The sequence below is a fragment of the Apodemus sylvaticus genome, chromosome 10, assembly GCF_947179515.1.
Source record: "Apodemus sylvaticus chromosome 10, mApoSyl1.1, whole genome shotgun sequence".
Classification (NCBI taxonomy): Eukaryota; Metazoa; Chordata; class Mammalia; order Rodentia; family Muridae; genus Apodemus; species Apodemus sylvaticus.
This window is the reverse complement of record NC_067481.1, coordinates 76556664-76569755: the sequence shown is the minus strand read 5'-3', so window position 1 is coordinate 76569755 and position 13092 is coordinate 76556664. Positions and strand designations below refer to the sequence as shown.

At 44.9% G+C, this 13092-nt stretch overlaps 1 pseudogene; it reads left to right on the top strand.

Annotated features, from left to right (window-relative positions):
- Positions 1-11173: 11173 nt before the first annotated feature.
- LOC127695719 (uncharacterized) lies at positions 11174-11292 on the top strand (annotated as a pseudogene).
- The last annotated feature ends 1800 nt before the right edge of the window (positions 11293-13092 follow it).

Sequence of the window (13092 nt, the reverse complement as noted above, 5' to 3'; positions counted from 1 at the left end):
AATGGAACTAAAAAATATCATCCTGAGTGAGATAACCCAGACTGAGAAAGACACACCTGGCAATTACTCACTTCTACGTAGATATTAACCATAAAGTAAGGGATAACCATGCTATAATCCACAGACCCAATGAAGCTAAGTAACAAGGAGGACCTAGGGAGGATGCTTGCATCTCACTGAGAAAGGGAAATAAAATAAATGTGGGGGATGTAAAGAGAGGGAACCAGGTCAGGTGGGTTACGGGGGAACAGAAGGGATCAAGTGGGGGGAGGACTGGGAGAGATACCTGGGAAGAGGAGAGGGGCATCTCTGGGACTAACTAGAAACCTAGGACCAGGGAAATTCCCAAGAGCCTTTGAGAGTGATCCCAGCTAAGACTCCTAGCAATAGGGGGCATGGAATCTGAAATGACCACCTCCTGTAACCAGGCAAGAATTCTAGTGGGGGGAATAGGAATGCCAACCTACCCACAAAACCTTCAACCTATAATTTGTTCTGCCTACAAGATGTTCAAGGTATAAACATGGAGCAGAAATTGAGGGAATGATCAACCAATGAGCCCAGCTTGAGACCCATACTATGGGAGAAAGACCAACTCTGATACTATTAATGATACTATTAATTTTCCTATACTTGCAGACAGGAACCTAGCATAACTGTCCTCTGAGAGGCTTTAGACAGGGGCTGATGGAAACAGATGCAGAGACCCACAACCAAACATTAGGCAGAGTTTGAGGGATCTTATGGAAGACGGGAAGCAGGATTAAAGGAGTCTGAGGGGTCAAAGGACACCACAAGAAAATCTACAGAATCAATGAACCCGGGTCCATAGGAGCTCGCAGAGACTGAAGCCCAACCAAAGAGCATGCATGTGATGAGCCTAGGCCCCTTTTACATATGTAACAGATGTGCAGCTTGGTCTTTCCATGAGACCCCCTAACAAGTGGAGCAGGGGCTCTCTGACTCTGTTGCCTGCCTTTGGACCCCTTTCCTCCAACTGAGCTGCCTTGTCTAGGCACAATAGGAGAAGATGCTTCTAGTGGTACTGCAACTTGGTATGCCAAGGTGGGTTTATATCCATGGAAGGTCTCCTCTTCTCTGAGACGAAACGGAGGGGGCATGTGAGGAGGAGAAGTAAAAAGCAGGGACTAGGAGAAGAGGAGGGAAGGAAAGCTGCAATCCGGATGTAAACATTAATTGATTCATTGATTGATTGATTGATTGATTAAAATAATCAGTAAAGGTGAACAGGTCCAGACTATGCAGAAAAATTAATCTATAAGAAGGCTGACGTTGGGCTGGAGAGATGGCTTAGCCATTAAAGGCTAGGCTCACAACCAAAAATAAAAGAAGGCTGTCATTGTCATCTAGACAATAAAAAATAATGTTCAAATAGGGCAGAAGGCCTGAGTTACAGTTAGTATTAGCCTTATTATGTATAATGGTAATATGTTGCTAAAAAAGGCTTCATTGAGTGATCCCATGGTTGTGTGGACATTATTTTGTGTGCTTATATAAACATCTCTATGGTGTCTTTGGATGCTATAACCTTAGATACTATCTTTCATCACATATGTGGTCCAGCATTAAACAACACATCATTATGTGGCACACAATGGTGTTAGTAGTGGCTGCCATTTGTAGAGCATTTATGGTCAAGATACTTTACTAGTGATTTGCATAATGATCCCATTCATTCTTCAAATTAAAGTCACAGTACAGGCATTATATGTATCCTTATTTGAAAGGTCTAGGAAATAGGTCACTTATCTAAGTGTACACCTCTGATACACAGCAACCATATAATTTCAAAGCCCATCCTCTGTACTATCATGCTAAGAGTCCGTGAAAGAAGGAAGTAGCTGGCTGCATGATAATGATGAAGAGATAAAGAGTCACATTACAAAGCTTTGGGGTGCCATTCGTAGAGACAAAGCCAGTAGACTCGAAAAAGGGTGGGGACAGAAAGCAAATCTTTAGAACCCATGACTGAAAAAGTTGATGCCCTGAGTTGAGCTAGCTCATGTAGAGAAAATAGAGAGCAGATAGTCTTGGAGAGAGCTCTGGGTAACTTCAAATGCTAAAAAACCAGGGAAACATCTTCAAAAAATGTGTAATCCAGGCAAGAGAAAACGTATAAATAAATGGGACCAAGAAAACAAAGAGTGACAAATGTTTCCAAAGCAGAGGGTGGATTCACTATTGTCAAATGCTGCACTTTTAACAATAACAGCGAGGTTAGCACTTCCACTTCATCGCTATGTGCCATGCACTGTACTAGGCACTTTTAGGACATTAACTCATTGGATCCTCATATCAATCTCATGGGTTGGGCACAATTACCATCCTCTTTACCAGTAAAAATCTACCCATCCAAGTGCCATGGCTTATGAGAGGTGGAGTCAAACAGTATTCTTCAAATTGGTATCACAGCCTCCACTACATATTGCCTCCAAGAGTAATAACTACAGCTTTAAAAGATTTATTTTTTTATTTAATGTGTTTGGTGTTCTGCTTGCTGTATATTTATGCACCATATGTGTGTCTGGTACCTGTAGAAGTCAGAGAAGAGGTTTGTATCTCTTGGGATGAAGTTATAGACAGTTGTGAGCTGCCATGTTTGTGCTAAAAACTGAACCTGGGTCCTCTGCAAGAACACTGAGTACTTGTTCCCAATCACTATTATAGACCAGGTACCATTCTAAATAGTAACTTATGACAACTGCACTAAGCAGGTACCATTTTTATTCCTATTGGGCAGATGGGTAACCAAGTCATGGAGCAATTGCTTGGGATCAGATGGCTAAGTAGGATCATGACTCATCCATGAAGAGTGGATCCATAAGAAAATGTCAATAAGTGAATTGGTAAAGGAGATTTATTCAAAAGCTACTCCATTCAGGAAATCACAATCAAAATGAAGAGAAATGTAGTTAGAAGTCAATAGAAATTCATGAATTATAAAAGTCCATTGTAATAGCCAGAAGCTGGAAAGAACACAGATGTCCTTCAACAGAGGAATGGATACAGAAAATGTGGTATATTTACACAATGGAGTACTTACTCTTTAGCTATTAAGAATGATGAATTCATGAAATTCTTAGGCAAACGGATGGAACCAGAAAATATCATCCTGAATGAGGTAACCCAATCACAAAAGAACACACATGGTATGCACTCACTGATAAGTGGATATTAGCCCAAAAGCTCTAAATATCCAAGATACAACCCACAGACTACATGAAGCTCAAGAAAAATGAAGGCCAAAGTATGGGTGTTTCGGTTCTTCTGAGAAGGGGAACAAAATACTCACAGGAGCAAATATGTAGATAAAGCATAGAGAAGAGACTGAAGGAAAGGCCATCCAGAAACTGTACCACCTAGGGATTCATCCCATATACAGACACCAAACTCTGACACACACTATCATGGATACCAAGAAGTGCTTGCTGAAAGAAGCCTGATATGGCTGTCTCCTGAGAGGCCCTGCCAGAGCCTGACAAATACAGAGTCTGATGCTCTCAGCCAAGCACTGGACTGAGCATGGGGTACCCAATGAAGGAGTTGGAGAAAGGACTAAAGGAGCTGAAGGGGTTTGCAACTTCATAGGAAGAACAAAAATATCAACCAACCAGATCTCCCAGAGCTCCCAGGGACTAAGCCATCAATCAACGGGTACACCTGACTCTAGCTGCATATGTAGCAAAGGATTGCCTTGTCAGGCATCAGGGGGAAAAGAGATCTTTGGTCCTATGAAGGCTCAATAGATGCCCCATTGTAGGAGAATTGAGGGAGGGGAGGTGGGAGTGAGGTGGGTGGAGGAACACCCTCATAGAAGTAGGGGGAAGGAGGATGGGATAGGGGCTACCCAGAAGGGGGGAAACTGGGAAAGGGGATAACATTTGAAATGTAAATAAAGAATATATCCAAGGAAAAAACAAAAATAAAACTCTATTGTTAGAAAAGACTTGATATGGTTACTAATGCCACTCACCAAATGTCAGCCACATGGTAAAATTTACTTTCTGGATCCCTATGTTTGTGTGATGCTGTGAAACTAGTTCTGTCCAATGACTCATAAGAGAACAAAACATATGTCACTTCTAGGCCAGTTGATTGCCAGTGGGATACCCTGCTTTCTCTCGTCACAGAAATCTGCAGCGGTGGCACCTACTCTACTAACAAGGGGACATGAACTGGGTCCTTGCTGGCCCTCAATAAACATGTGACGTGAATGACCACAGACATCACTATAGTAGCTATGACTGCTGATATAAAGCTTTAAGAAATACCTAGATGAGCCTAGAGGCAGTGGTGGTGAGTGCCTCTAAGCCCGGCACAGGCAGATCTCTGAGATCTGGTACAGAATGAGTATCAAAACAGCCCAGACCACACAGAGAAACCCTCCCTCAAAAAACCCTAAATTTTAAAAAAGAAGGAGACAATAATAAAGACAGATGAGGGTAGAAGGAAGAGGAGAGGAAGGGAGGGGAGGGGAGGGGAGAGGAGAGGAAGAGAGAAGATACCTGGATGGCAATTTTAAGAACACAAGAGGAAAGAGACCAGCTCAACCTCATAGAGAATACATAGAGAACAAGATGTCAAGTCTCTGTCATTCCAATCAGCTTTCTTACTCTATATCCCACTAAGCATTGCACACATCTCCCAACTCACTGTTCCTTCTAGGGAGGTGATGGGGCAATGTGTGTATGTGCAGAGGTGTGGGGAGTATGAGCCCACATGTGCCTCTGTGTAGGCCAGCAGGGAACAGCAGTGACCTGCTCCATCAATCACCCCACCTTAATCCTTGGTGATAAGGTCTCTCACTGAACACTGAGCTGGCCCTTGTGGCTATACTAGGTGGCCAGAGCTCAAAGGATCCCCTGCCTCTGTCCCCTAGGTATTCCTAGCTTTTCCATGAATGCCGGGAAAACGAACTCGGGTCCTAATGCTTACCCAGTGCACAGCAAGCATTCTCGACCACTGAGTCAACTTCCCAGCCACTTGTTGCCCCTCTTCTAATCTGCATCATTTTTGTTTCTAGAAGTTAATACAAATGAGTAAAATTGAGCTCATTATTGCCTAGAATTATACAGTCTCTATTGCAATACACTCAGAATACAGTCACCTCAGGATGCACAGGAAGAGGTGCAGGAGGAAAGCCTTGCTCTATTATTTATAGAATCAGGGCTAATTGAATTAAGTTTTGACAGAAAGCATTCCATTTCTCTGACAGTTGCCACCCTCTTCTCCTACACCCTGGAGCTCCTGGTGGTAACTGAATCCACTCCATCTTCCCCATTGATATATTAGGGCTATAAAATAAGGAGAGAGCAAGTCACCTTCAAAGAGGTCTTTTGTCGTCGCAATAACTAGAAGTAATTTATGGGCCCCCCAGAATCGTGGGTTTTCTCGCTCTGACTCGGCAAGCAGACGAAATCACAATCCAGATGCTGGCAGTCAATCAGAAGGTCAAAGTGACTCTGAAAAAGATCAGTCTTCTAGAACCTACGGCGAGGAAGCACCAGCGCTCACACTCAGAGAGGCGGTCAGCAGAGACTTTATACTGAAACTAACACTTGTATGTATGGGGATTCAATTCTTCTTTAAGGTGTCCGGGGATATTTTCTTTATGCCCATGCTGAAGCTATCCAGAATGCTCCAGATGCAAACCAGAGTACTAACATTTCCCAAAGCACATGCACAAACACACACACACACACACACACAGGACATCAGGATATTATGAATGCTACCGTATGTGCCTAAAGACATTAATTTCAATGAATTTATCTTTAAAATCTTGCTGAAATTTCATGGGGCTGGAGAAATGGTTCAGTGGTTAAGAGCACTAACTGCTCTTCCAGAGGTCCTGAATTCAATTCCCAGTAACCACTTGGTGACTCACAACCATCTGTAATGGGATCTGATGCTACTGTTTTAGTGTGTCTGAAGAGATCGACACTGTACTCACATACATAAAATAAGTAAATCTTAAAAAAAAAAAAAATCTTGGGCTGGAGAGATGGCTCAGCAGTGAAGAGCACTGACTGCTCTTCCAGAGGTCATGAGTTCAAATCCCAGCAATCACATGGTAACTCATAACCATCTGTAATGATATCGGACGCCCTCTTCTGGTGTGTCTGAAGACAGCTACAGTGTACTTATAGATAATAAATAAATAAATCTTTTTTAAAATCTTGCTTATATTTCATATGCTACATTTGTTTCATAACACTCAGTGAGTATTCACATGAGCTGAGCGGAGGACATTAGTTTTTCTAACAGAGGAAAACTCTGTTAGAGTTCTGCTGAAGGAGGCAGAAGCAGGAAGTGAAGAGAGGACTAGTCATTTCTACGCTACTTTCCTTGTAATGTGGAGACAGGGAATCATGGTAGGTTAGCATCAGGTTGCTTCAACCAGGTTGGTTGGTTGGTTGGTTGGTTAGTTGGTTGGTTGATTTTGCTTTGTTGTTTTTTTTTAAGGATAAAAACAAAATGCAAGGAATTTTATTCTCATGCCAACTGAAATTGGGCTGAGTGCTCAGAAAGTTCAAGTAAATAGCTCAGTTTGGATTGGTGTGTTGTGCAACTTTAGAGAGTGACAGCATTTAGGTTCAGTTCTGTGGGCCTGGTTCAGGAGCTGAGTCCAAAGCAACCCAAAGTACCTAACAAGGAATAAATAGAGAAATTTACTGAGCATAAGTTTAGGAAATATGAGTGTATTTCCCTATTGTAAGACTTCTCAGAGCTTTTATGACATGAGAAAAATTACTAACTTATTGTAAAGGACCCTAGAAGAGAAACAATACCACCTCATTGGCTCCAAACAGTCTTCGAACAAAAAGCATCTGTGCTCTTCAACACATTTTGTTAAAATGCTTCTCACTTACTTGTATTTGTCTAGATTTTATTAGTGTATAAAATAACAGTTTCTATTATAACCTTTTATGCACTAAGGCTTAAAGGCGGGGCCTCATGAATACAATGGGACACACTCTCTCCCATTGACGAGCCACATACATGTCCTCATTTTATTTTGAAACAGGTTCTGGCTCAGTTGCCCTAGTTTATGTTGAATTTCCTCGCTGGCCCAAGTAGGCCTTGAAGCTTATCTTCCTGAGTATCTGGGGTTATAGGCTTAGCCACGGGCCTGGCTTTGCTAAGGTATACATATATGTGCCATTTAACTTTTAAAGCCTTGTTTCTTTCTTTTAGCATGATGACTTCCAGGCCTGCCCATTTTCCTATCAATGACATAAGTTTAGTCTTCATTACAGTTCAATAAAACTCCATTGTATATCTATACCAAATTTATTTCCATCTCTTGATAGTACCCTTCATCTTTATCTCAAGCTCCCAGCAGGGTCCAACTTCTTGTTCTAGTAAACTGGTCCTGTGGCTACTCAGGATCCCTTGAACCCCAGCCACATTCTCTCATATGATTCTAATAAGGCCTCTCCTCAGAGTGTCATGAGGGTGAATGTGACAAATCAGTGGTCCTAGTTCATAGCAAACATGCAATAAAAGTTAGCTGATCTTGATGCCAGTGAGGAAGAAAGTCAGAGAAAAATCTAAAGTCAAAATAAAATGTGATCAGTTGGCCTCCCTGGGAAGCTTGTTCTGAGGCAGAATGTAGCAGGCAGGGGCATTATAAAGGAATCTCAGTGTGGTCAACAAGAAGTGGGAGCAAGGGAGTAAAAGAGAGTTTTACCAGAAAGCCCCCAGAATCAACCGATCTGTAGGGGCTCATAGCGACTGAACCGCCAATCAGGGAGCCTGGAAGGGACTGACCTAGACCACATATATTACAGTTGTGTAGTTTGATCTTGTAGAAATCCTAACAGTGGTGCTGTCTCTGACTCTGTTACCTGCAGTTGGGACCCTTTCCCCCTGCCAGGTTGCCTTGTCTAGCTTTAATGAAAGAAGAGGTGCTTAGATTTACTGTAACTTGTTATGCCATGGCTGCTTAATATCCATCAGGCTGCCCTTCTCTGAAGAGACGGAAAAGGAGTAGACTGGGGTTGGGGAGACTGGGAGGAGATGAGGGAGGGGAAACTGTAGTCATAATGCAAAATACAATTAAAATTCAAAATGCAAAGAGAGAGAGGGGGGTCTGTGGTATAGCTCAATGATAGCCAACACCTAAAACTGATCTTCAAATCACTGCCCCTCCACCTACCACTACCATCCCACACTCCATCCCCCACCCCCACTCCCCACCTCACCCCCAACTCTAACCGCTGCACATGCCCCCCAAGTTGGGAGAGGAACCCAGGTTCTTACAATTCATGTGGATCAGGAAAAGCTAATCCTGGGAAGAACTTACTTTAGGTAAAGTCACTCACTGCTATTCAAGGAGTCTTTCAAAGAGCCACCAACACTTTCAGCAGCCAGAACATGACCCCCATTCAAGGCAAGCTGAGCAGCATACACAATGTCCCCCGGACAACATCTACTGTGGGAATAAATATGTAAATAAATAGTCAAAAAAGCAAAACATCCCTGTGACCCTCTGGGAAGAAGGAGGGGAGTCTGCAGACATCAACTGAATCTAGTCATTTACCCATTCATCACTTTTTAATGTCTGCCATATGTCAAGCCCGGAGGTATAGCGCTTACAAAGTGGGTCCTGAGTCTATAGCAATTACAGTAATAATGCTTTCCCTTTACTGTGTCTAAGGGATGGAAGTAGAGATAGGGAAACAGAGACGAGATCTCAAATCACTTGAAGCCAGGATATATTCTCAGGTGATCTGTCACTTGTCAACCCAGTATGAAAAGGTGTTAATTTGAATGGAGAAAGGGGCAGAGCAATTTCTTCCCCTAGCAATACATCAAGCTGTTCTCCTGGTGACCTAGCAGGCTTGGCAAACTGTGTACACTGTACAAAATTGAATTTCCAGGTTTGGGGGAGCCTAGGCAGCCTCATGGTCCGTGAGGATTTATAGCTTTTACTCACTTAAAATGCCTCCCACTAAATTTGTTGTGCCCTCTCCCCCTGCCTATGGCCCCAAGTTAAGTACTGCCAGGCTAGAGCAAAGGTTAACGACACACCGAATAAACCAAAAGCAACCCCAAGACGACAGGCCCTGGCTTCACGGCGGCAGAAGGGCTTCTTCCTGCCCCTCAAATACTTGGCTGTGACCCTCTCTCCACATTAGCACCTTCAGCCCTTGGATCTCACCCCACCCACCCTGCAACTCTTCCTTCTTCTTCTCCATCTCATCACACAGTACATTGTCTCATGGCCCCTCAAGTGGTGTTCTTTAGTTAATGCTTACTTTGTCATCAAACTCATCACTTTAGGTTGATGAGGCTCAAGGTCAGACCATCCATAATCACTGTGGAAAGCCTAGCCTAAGGCTGGAGAGATGTCTCAGCAGTTGGGAGCATTGATTGCTCTTCCAGAGGACCCAGGTTCAATTCCCAGCTCACGACTATCTGTAACTCCAAGCTCTGACACCCTTACACTGGCATGCATGCAAGCAAAACACCAATGTGCATAAAAAGAAAGAGAAAAAGAGGGGCTGGAGAGATGGCTCCGCAGTTAAAGGCACTGACTGTTCTTCTGAAAGTCCTGAGTTCAAATCCTAGTAACCACATGGCGGCTCACAACCATCTGTAATGAGATCTGACACCCTCTTCTGGTATGTCTGAAAAAGTTTTAAAAAACTTTTTAAAAAAAAGAGGTAGAAAAAGAAAGCCTAGACTATATCTCCTCACTATGTGCCTCTTAAACATGGGATTCTTTTGAGATGGTAATTTTTAAAGGAGAAGCGGGCACAGGTGAATCTCTGAAAACAGGGTGAAGGGCTCGCCTTTTACAACAGCTGGGAAAGTATGGCATTTAAGCCTGATATATAAGACAATTCTTCAGCCTGATAATATTTCTCTCTTTGCGACTTCCCTGAAGAGTGGTACATGTTTATGGGTAGTTCAGCTTTTCCTAGCTCCGGTCACCTGTGGCCAAACACAATACAAAAACTGTTCCACAGAAAGATTCAGAAATAATTTCTAAGTTTTAAATGATTCCTCTTTCATAGAAGTCTGAGGAAATCTCCCTCCTTCTCCATCCCACGCAGTACAGGAATAGTATCTTTTGCCATTATATCCTGGCTGTCCACGATACCCACCTGTTGGGTGACTTTGCCGGAAGTATCTTCCTATTCAGTCCCAGATAAAGAGAGTCACAACAGACAAAAGCAAGGGGTCCACCCAACTCTAGCTCAAGTAATCACTGAGTTTATCGTGGGTTACTTACAGGAGCATGGGTGAATGGTGACTTACGGGATCAAAACAACCCATGAACAGCTATACCACCACCCAAGAGTGTAGCGATTATGAACCACCTGTATATCCCTGAGCAGGGGTAGGGTCTTAGGAGCCTCACACTCTTTCTTAGATCTCCCACCTCCTGCTGTGAGAGAATGTTGATAGCTCAATCTTGGCAGGGTCACATGGGGTGACCTCGCTGCCATGTCAGTTTTCAGGCAACAGTTACAGTATCATAGTGCTTACACAGAGGCAACCCTTGTCTTACTTAATCTGGGAGACACCTTAAAGTGTCTCTTATCAACAAAAAGGTAGACATTATCAATTGAACTAGGCGTGGCATCTCAGACTTGTAATCTCTGCACTTGGGAGGTAGAGGCTAGTGGACAGACACAAAGTCAAGGCCAGTCTCAGCTACATGGTGAATTCCAGGACAGTGTGGGCTATGTGAGGCTCTTACAGACAGACAGATAGACAGACAGACAGACAGACAGACAGACTCTCAGGCCACGAAGTCTGACCTGAATCCAACCCCCAGGACCCACATTGTGGAAAGGAAGAACTGTCTCCCAGCTGTTAGTCTCTAAACTCCAGGTATGTCCCATGACATGTGCACGTGTACACATGCGCAAGCAGGTGTGCACACATGCGCGCGCATAATAATTTCTCTTTAATTCTCGACTAAATAAAGAGCATTTCCTGATGTTAAGACCTATGACAAGAAAAGGCTTCAGTCTAGGAAACTAAGGACAAAGTGGGAGAACTACTCTTTTCTAAAGGAAAATGGCAGAGGAGAACTGGAAAAAGGAAGATAGTGGGAACTGAGAGGAGATGGAGGAGGGGGAACTGTGGTAGGATGCATTGCATGAGAGATAAAGGGAAAAAAGAAAAGAATGATCCTGCACCTAGAGGTATTGCAGGTGTGGCTGCTCTGTCCTGGGTGGCAGAGCCCAGAGAGGCTATGTCTATGCTCAGCGTTCTGGCCTGGGACATCGGAATGATTAGTAGTCTAACACTCCCTGAAAGACGCAAGCCTAAGACAAACAGCAGTCTAGTGTCGCACAGACCCAGATGGGCTCCCACAGAGCAAGCCAGAGATGAGACAAACCCCTGCCTGGGGCCATATGGCCCAGTGAGAGAGAGCCAGAGATTAGAAGAACCTTGCTTGGGACCACTGCCCACCCCCCTGCAGGGGTGGCCCTGAGACAGATGACCCCCACACAGGGCCCCATAGGGTGGTCAGGGTGAGGAGCGAGCTCAAAACAATCACTTGTCCTGCACCATGGGGCCCGGACAGGGAGCTAGACTGATGTATGTACCACCAGTCTGGCACTACACAGGCCTGGAGGCGGGGCCAGACTATGGCCAAGATGACCCCCGCATGGTGCCATACTGCGCAGGTGGAGCGTGGCACTCCTGAGACATTTCCTGAGACAACCCCAGACACTCAGAGACCCTGAGTGCCACTAAGAGGAGCAAATAAGTGATAGAAAAACAAAAGAGAAAGAAACAGAAGAATGTGGGCACAATGAAGAGAGGCAGAACTGGAGATGCGGGGTAGTGAGGAACAGCCTGATGTGAGTAGCTGGTGATGTCACTTGAGACCATGGTAGAGTCCTGGCCTGTGATGCCACTGGGAGCCATGTCTGGGGCCATGGCTGTGATGGTTTGTATATGTTCAGTCCAGGGAGTGGCACTATTAGAGTGTGTCCCCCTGTTGGAGTAGGTGTAGCCTTGTTGGAGTAGGTATGTCACTGTGGGTGAAGGCTTTAAGACTCTCATCCTAGCTGCCTGGAAGCTAGTATTCTCCTAGCAGCCTTCAGATAAAGATGTAGAACTCTCAACTCTTCCTGCACCATCCCTGCCTGGATGCTGCCATGTTCCTGCTTTGATGAGAATGGACTGAACCTTTGAACATGTAAGCCAGCTCCAATTAAATATTGTCCTTATAAGAGTTGCCTTGGTCATAGTGTCTGTAAAATCCTAAGCCTTGCAGCACCAGGGGACTGTTACCACCAAAGGCCAGGCAGATGTCCCTAGTCTGGGCTGCTGCCCAAGGACATGTTGATGTCTGAGGGCTGTGCAGAACTGACTCCACCGGTCACCTAGGCATTGTGAGAGAGCTGGCCCTGGGGACTGAGAGCAGGAGAGCTGACCCTTCCTCTAGCCAGCCGCAGTACTAGGGAAAGCAGCCCCACACATTGCCCAGAAAGCACAGTAGAGCTGGCCCTGGTTGTGGGAGTTGTGGGTAAGCTGATCCTGAGGGGATGAGCGTGGGATAACTGACCCTGCCATCATCTGTCATACGGTGGCTTGGATGAGAGAGAGATATACTCCTTCCCCCATCCCCTTGCTACCTACGGCATCGGGAGACCTGGGCCTGTGGTCATGATACAGGAGAATTGGCGCTGCCCCTCACCAGCTGCAGCACTGCTGAGAACAGGCCCAGCACCTTGTCTGGTCCTGGATGTAGGTGTTGCAGGTGAGCCAGCCCAAGGGCATGAGTGTGGAAGAGCTGGCCCTGCCTGCCTTATGTCTGCTATGTGCTGGCATCAGCAAGAGAGAGAACCCCTCTCTTTTGCCCTCACCATCTGCAGAGAGAGAGAGAGAGAGAGAGAGAGAGCCCCACTGAGGAGTCGTCATGAAAATAGAGGGACAGAGTTGTCTCTGTCTCTCATCTGCCACAGCACTGGGAGGGTGGCCCCTACACCTCACCTGGGCAGCACAGTAAAGCTGTCCTTGGATATAGGGATTGCAGATGAGCCGGGCCAGAGGAGCTGAGCACAGGAGAGCTGACCTTACTGCTGTGAGGTGGTG